This window comes from Penaeus vannamei, chromosome 8 (assembly GCF_042767895.1).
Source record: "Penaeus vannamei isolate JL-2024 chromosome 8, ASM4276789v1, whole genome shotgun sequence".
In the NCBI taxonomy this organism is placed as follows: domain Eukaryota; kingdom Metazoa; phylum Arthropoda; class Malacostraca; order Decapoda; family Penaeidae; genus Penaeus; species Penaeus vannamei.
Window position 1 is genome coordinate 45,774,238 of NC_091556.1, and position 7,500 is coordinate 45,781,737.

The following is a 7,500-nucleotide window of genomic DNA, read 5'->3' on the forward strand; positions in this document are numbered from 1 at the left end:
TCCCTCACTCCTTTTCTCTCTCTCTCTCTCACTCCTTCTCTCTCTCTCTCTCTCACTCCTTCTCTCTCTTTCTCTCTCTCTCACTCTTCTCTTTTTCTCTTTCTCTGTCTCACTCCTTCTCTCTCTTTCTCTCTCTCACACACACAACTCATAACTCACAAGGTATCTCATATTTTCCGTCCCATCTCGTCTTCAACAACAGCCCTTATTCGTATCAAAACCTTTTCTTCCAACTTCGAAAACATCATTCTTCTTTTTGTCTTCTAAATCAAATTCCAAACCGTATGATTTTTGTTTGTTTCTCTGAGTCTACACACAAACAAACAAACACATAGACACGCACATTCCCTCTACGAGCAAACACAAACACATCACCTCGCACAAACAAACGCAAAAAGTCAAACAAACACACAGACAAAAAAAACACCAAATAAATAAACACCCCCACCCCCCCACACAAACAAAAACAAACACACACAAACGAACAAACACACACACCACACAAACAAACACACATACCACAAACAAACAAACAAGCACACATACCACAAACAAACACATATACACACACATACCACAAATAAACAAACAAACACACAAACAAACAAACCCACACACCCATACCACAAACAACCAACCAAACCCCTCACGCAAGACCCCCCTTCTCGGCCCCCCCTATCCCCCCCTCCCCCTCCCCCTCCTCCGAAGCGACCGAGGGAAAAGGAGGCACATATCTTGCGCTTCTCGAAGTTCTGATGGCGAGTCGCTGTCCGAGTCGCAAGTTCGGAGTTGGAGGGCCAGAGAGAGAGAGGGAGAGAGGGGGAGGGAGGGTGAGAGAGGGGGGGAAAGGGAGGGAGAGGGAGGAAGGGAGGGAAAGAAGGAGGGAGGGAGGGGGAGAGAGAGAGAGAGAGAGAGAAAGATAGAGTGGGGGGGGAGAGAGAGGGGGGAGAGGGAGAGAGGGGGAGGGAAAGGGAGGGAGGGAGAAAGAGAGAGAGAGAGGGAGGAGAGGGAGAGAGAGGGAGGGAGGAAGGAAGGTATATAAGAGGGGAGGGAGGGAGAGGGAGGGAGGAGGAGGGAAGGAGGAAGGGAGGGGAGGGAGAGAGAGAGAGAGAGAGAGAGAGAGAGAGAGAGAGAGAGAGAGAGAGAGAGAGAAGATAGAGGAAGAGAGAGAGAGAGAGAGAGAGAGAGAGAGAGAGGGGGAGAAACATAGAAGATGGAGAGGAAGAGAGAAATAGAGAGAGAGGGGGAGGGATAAAGAGAGAAACAAGAGACAGAGATATAGATAGGGGGAGAAAGCTCAAGAACCAGAGAGTGTCAAAAAGCGCCAAAGAGAGAGCCAGAGAAAGCGATCGAGCCGGAGAGGACCTGGCAGTCTTAGGCAGCGTCCAAGAGAGCCAATACAGTCTGAAGTAGCAAGAGAGAGCCAGAATAAATACGAGAGCCAGAATAACAGGTAATTCCCGAGAGAGCAATCTAAAGAGGGTCTAGAGAGTGCCAGGGAAGCAGGGAGTGTTATAGAGAGAGCCAGAGAGTGCAAGGAAGTCAGAGAGAGGGACAAAGAAGCAGAGAGTGCCAGGGAGACTGAGAGGGAGAGTCAGAGAGTGCCATGGAAGCAGAGAAATCCAGAGTGCCTGGAAAGCAGAGAGCGTTACAACAGAAGTCTGAGAGTGCCACGGAGCCAAAGAGTCAGATAGAGTAACAAAAAAGCAAAGAGTGCCAGAGAGCCAGAGAGTGTTAGAGGAAGACCCAAAGAGTGCCGCTGAGCCAGAGAGAGCCAGAGAGCCAGAGAGTGTTAGGGGGAGACCCAGAGAGTGCCAGAGAGCCTGAGAGTGTTAGAGGGAGACCCAGAGTATGACACTGAGCCAGAGAGTGCCACTGAGCCACAAACCCAGGGCCGTTCTTCTCAAGCCACCCGTGACCCCCCCACCCCCTACCGCGCGCTCGCCAGATGGGACTTCTTGCAAGAAAATTCGATTTTCTTCTCCCGCGGTGACGAGAAGCGGGGAACCGGGATTGGCAGGAACTGGGGCCGATCGCCGCTCCTCTCTTCTCTTCTCCTCTCTCTCTCTCCCCTCCTTTCTCTGATTCCCTTTCCCTTCTTTTTACTCCTTCCTTTCCCCTCCTTTCTCTGGTTCCTCCTTCCTTCTTTTTTACTCCTCCCTTTCCCTTTTCCTTCTCTCTCCCTTCCTTTCCCCCTCCTTTCTCTGGGTCTTCCTTCCTTCCTCCTTTCTTTCCTTCCTTTCTCTGGGTCTTCCTTCCTTCTTTTTACTCCTTCCCTTTCTTCCTTTCTCTTTCCTTCCTTTCTTCTTTCTTTTTCTTTTCTTTCTTCCTTCTATTCTTTCACTCTTTCTTACTTTGATTTTACTTTCCTTCTTCTTCCTCCCTTCTATTCTATTCTTTCTTTCTTCCTTCCTTCCTTCTTACTTCCGCACTTCATTTTCTTTCTTTCTTTTTGTCTTTTATTTTTCTCTTCGTTACTTCCCTACTATTACTTACCTTTCTGCCTACCAACCCCACTTTCGCCTTCCCTCCCCCTATCTCCCTATCTATCTACAGACCTATCTACTATCTACCCTTACTTTCTCCATCCTATCTCTCTCTTTCTTTCTTTCTTTCTCTCTCTCTCTCTCCCTTTCCTTCTTCCTCTCTCTTTCTCTCTCCTCTCCCTCTCCTTCCTTCTCTCTCCTCTCCTTCCTCCTCTCTCTTTCTGCCCCTCTCCTTCCTCCTCTCTCTTTCTCTCTCCTCTCCCTCTCTTTGCTTCACTCTCCTTCCTCCTCCCTCTTCTCTCTCTCTCTCTCTCTCTCTCTCTCTCTCTCTCTCTCTCTCTCTCTCCTTCCTCCTCTCTCTCTCTTCTCTTTCCCCCCCTTTCTCTCCCTCTCTCTCTCTCCCTCCTCGGGCGTAGAACCCCCCCCCCTCCCCCCCCCCCCCCCGAACAACCGCCCGTGTGATCTACGCAACACGAAATCATTATAATTGAATATTTTAATTGGTAGTAATTAAAAATACACGGAATTCATTTACTGCATTTTGCCTTTACATTTTGAAGTACGAAAGATATTCATAAATGCATATTGCTAGGATCGCCCGCCCGTGTACTCATCAAAGGCTGTGTGGTGTCGTTCGCACACGGGTACACACGCATGTACACGTATAATCAAAGAGGACGAACAGACGTACATGCATACGTACATATATGCTCGTTCATCTATATCATGGGTATATTCCTTACACGCTCATACACAAACACATACGCTTACACAATTTCACCCATCCACACACATACACAAACTTACACACGCCCACCCAAATACACACAAACGCACGCACAAACACACACACGCACACGCACACACACAAACACACACATACACCCATCCACCTATTCATCTACAGATACCCATTACCCATCCACACTCACGCCCACTACATAACCGCCCATCCATTCTCCCACATATACACACTTAAACCCCCCAACCACCCATCCGCCCACAGCTACACGCCCACCCTCACCCACCCACAGCTACACTCCCACCCACAGCCACACGCCCACCCACTCTCACCCACAGCCACACGCCCACCCACCACAGACCTACCACCGCCCCGGGCACCCTACCACCCACAGCCACACGCCCACCCACACCCACCCACAGACACACGCCCACCCACCACAGACCTACCACCGCCCCGGGCACCCTACCACCCACAGCCACACGCCCACCCTCACCCACCCACAGCCACACACCTGCCCACCACACACCCACCACCGCCCCAGGCATCCTACCACCCACCCACCCAAAAGAGATTCATCTATTTATACATTCTGCAACGGAGAGGAGACTTCGTAGTTGAGTTCTTGTTGCAAAAATGACTCAAGTTGCAAATGAAATTCAAGACGGGCATTTTCTCTCTCTCTCTCTCTCTCGCTATGTCTCTCTCTCTCTCTCTCTCTCTCTCTCTCTCTCTCTCTCTCTCTGTTTGCAACAATCGGTGTTGAGTCTTCGCTGCCAAAAGTATTCTTGAAAATTGCAAACTCTGGATGAATTGCAAATAGAAATGAAAAAAATGAATGAAAAGAGAAAGAAATTGGATGAAAGGAAAGAAAGAAATAAACGAAAAGAAAAATAAGCTAGGCAAGAGAGAAAGATGATGATGACGACGATGACGATAAAGGAATAGACGAAACACAAAACAAACCTCTTTTCACCAAACAATAAAAAAACGAATCCAAACTAAACAACTAAAAACAACAACAAAATGAGACAAACAAACAATCAAACAAAACAAACGAACCCAAACTAAACAACCCAAAACAACAACAAAAACAAACAAAACGAAACCGCAAAATTCCGCGGGAGATTCGAACGCTTCACTCGACACAGCTTCGAAAAAAAAACAAAAAAACCGGCTTGAAGCTAATCACTCGAGCCTGATTGGCCAAGCAACACCTCGATCCCGTGGAGAGGATTTTGGAATACATTAAGAGAAGAAGAAGAAGAAGAATAAGAAGAGGAGGAAAAAAGAAAAGAAAAGAAAAAAATAAATGGAACTTTTGCATGATTGTGAATGAAGGGGGTTGGGGGAGGGGGAGAGGTGATAGACGGGGGAGGGGGAGGGGGAGAGGAATCAGGGGTGGGGAGAGGGAGAGGAGAGGGAGAAGGAGAGGGGAAGGGAGAGCGGGGAGAGGGGAGGGGGAAGGGAGAGCGGGGAGAGGGAAAGAAGGAGAGGAAAAGGAAAGGAGAGGGAAAGGGAGAGTGGGGAGGGGGAAAGAAGGGGAGGTGGAGAGGAAGCAGAGGAAGAGGAAGGGAGAGTGGGAGGGGAAAAGGAGGTGGAGGGGGGAGGTGGAGGGGAGGGAGAGGGGGAAGGGGAGGAAGAAGGCAGCAGGAGAAGGAGAAGGGAAGGGGAGAGGAAGGGGAGGGGAGACAAGGGAGGGAGGGGGAGAGGAAGGGAGGGGAGACAAGGGAGGAAGGGGGAGAGGAAGGGGAGGGGAGACAAGGGACGGGATGGGGAATACGGTTTGTGTTTACGAGAGTGTGTCTGTTGGGAGGGAAGGGGAGGGAGGAATTAGTAGCACGCCCATTGTATGTTGGGGCCATGTTTATGAGGGGCACGGGTGTGGGATGTGTGCTATGTAGGCCTATAACCCTGTCCATAAGTATCGTATGTGTTTATATTCGCAGGTATTATCATTATTATTATTATTATCATTATTATTATTATCATTATTATCATTTATTTATCCATTTATTGTATATATAACAATACACACTAACTACAACACTTACGAGGGGTACGGGTGTAGGTATGTTATGTAGGCCTATAACTGTCTATATGTCTATATTCATGCGTATCTTTTTTCTTCTTCTTTGCATATATAACATCACGCACAAACTACAATACTTACAAACACTCACAAAATCAACCACGCAATCACACGCTTACAAACAAACACCTAAAAACGACGGAACTACACATACCACACCATCTGACAGTCTACCGCAGTCTATAAGGAGCTCAAACAGTCTTTAACTGGCAATGAGGGGGGGGGGGCGGTAACAGGCAATAAGGAGGGGGGTTAACAGATATTAGGGAGGGGAGGGGGTATTAGGTAGTAGGGAGGGGGAGGGGGTATTAGGCAGTAGGGAGGGGGTAGGTTAACCAGGTACTAGGAAGGGGGTGGGGTATTAGGTACTAAGGAGGGGGGTTAACAGGTACTAGGAGGGGGTGGGGGGTAACAGGTACTAGGAGGGGGTGGGGGTAACAGGTACTAGGGATGGGGGGTTAATAAGTACTAGGGATGGGGGGAGGGTAACAGGCAATAGGGAGGGAGGTAGGTAAACAGGAACTAGGGAGGGGGAGGGGGTTGGGAGGCGCTAGGGACGGGTGGGGTGGGTGGAGGCTTTGCTTTCTCTTCACTAATATGGAGAAAAACAAAAAGGATCTTTCTCGCCATCAGTCACGCCGTAAAATCACCTTGACGTAGACTATTTAAACTGGTAAAGAAACCTAATTTAAGAGGAAGGGGAGGGAGGGGGAGGGGGAGAGGGGACTTGGGGGAAGGGTGAGGAGGAAGGAGGAGGGGAAGGGGAAGGTGGGGGGGAAGAGATTGGGGGAAGGAGGAGTGGAAGGGGAAGGTGGGGGGGGGGAGAGATGGGGGAAGGGGAGGAGGAAGAGATTGGGGGAAGGGGAGGGGGAGAGAAAGAGCTTGGGAGAAGGGGAGGGGGAGGGGAGGGGGAGGATGGAGGGGAGGGTGGCTAGGAAAGGTGGAGAGGAAGAGAGAAGGGGTGGGTATAGAAGGAGCAGGGAGAGGGAGAGAGGGAAGAAGGAGGGAGAGGGAGGGAAGGAGGAGGAATAGGCACGGAGGAGAGAGGAAAATGGAAAGGGGAAGGGGAAGGGGAAGAGGGAAGGGAAGAGGATGAGGAAGACGGAAGGGGATGGGTACAGAGGGAGGAGGGAGAAAGAGAGAGGGAGAGGGAAAGGGTACAGAGGGAGGAGGGAGAAAGAGAGAGGGAAGGGGTTGGGTATAGAGGGAGGAGGGAGAAAGAGAGAGGGAGAGGGAAGGGAAGAGGAAGATGGAGGAAGGAAAAAGAGAGAGGGAGAGGGGGAAGGAAAGGGAAGGGAAGGGAAGGGAAGGGAAGGGAAGGGAAGGGAAGGAAAAGGGAGAGGGTAAGGGAGGGGAACACAAAATCGAAAACCTTTCACCGCATTTCCCAGGAGCATCAAAACCTAATTGAAACCTTCGCCCAATCACCAAGTTTAATTTAGGGAGACAAATGCATCCACAGGTCAGTTTATCTTTTCAATTTTACTCTTTTATATGGTTACGCATCGTGCTTGAATAGCCATTGAGACAAAAAAAAAGCAAAAAAAAAAAAATAAAAAAAAAAAAAAAATAAAAAAAATAAAATAAAAACAACAAAACATTCCATTCATAAATTCATTCCATATTCATATATGTTTATTAATTCATCCAAGAGGTACTTTCAAATCAGGCATCACTTCATTAATTAATTTATAACCGTTACACATTTATGAATTCGTAAGCAGTCATTCACAAATCCGTTTACTGATTCTAATATAGATAATAATAATAATAATAATAATAATAATAATAATAATAATAATAATAATAATAATAATAAATGATGATGATTTGAATAATAATAATAATAATAATAATAATAATAATAATAACTACAACAACGACAACAATAATAATAATGATAATTTGAATATTCTAGATCAGTGACTCGAAAATAATAATTTTAATAATGATAATGATTTGAACATCCAATTATCATGGGAATTAATATAACCAATAATAATAATCAGAATATTCCAGATCACCGATTCTCACACAAACTTACACACGCCCACCCAAATACACACAAACGCCCACACAAACACACACACACACCACGCACACACACACACACACATACACAAACAAACAAAATGAGAATATTTTAAATCAATGTTATTTAACCGCGATGAACAGGCAGA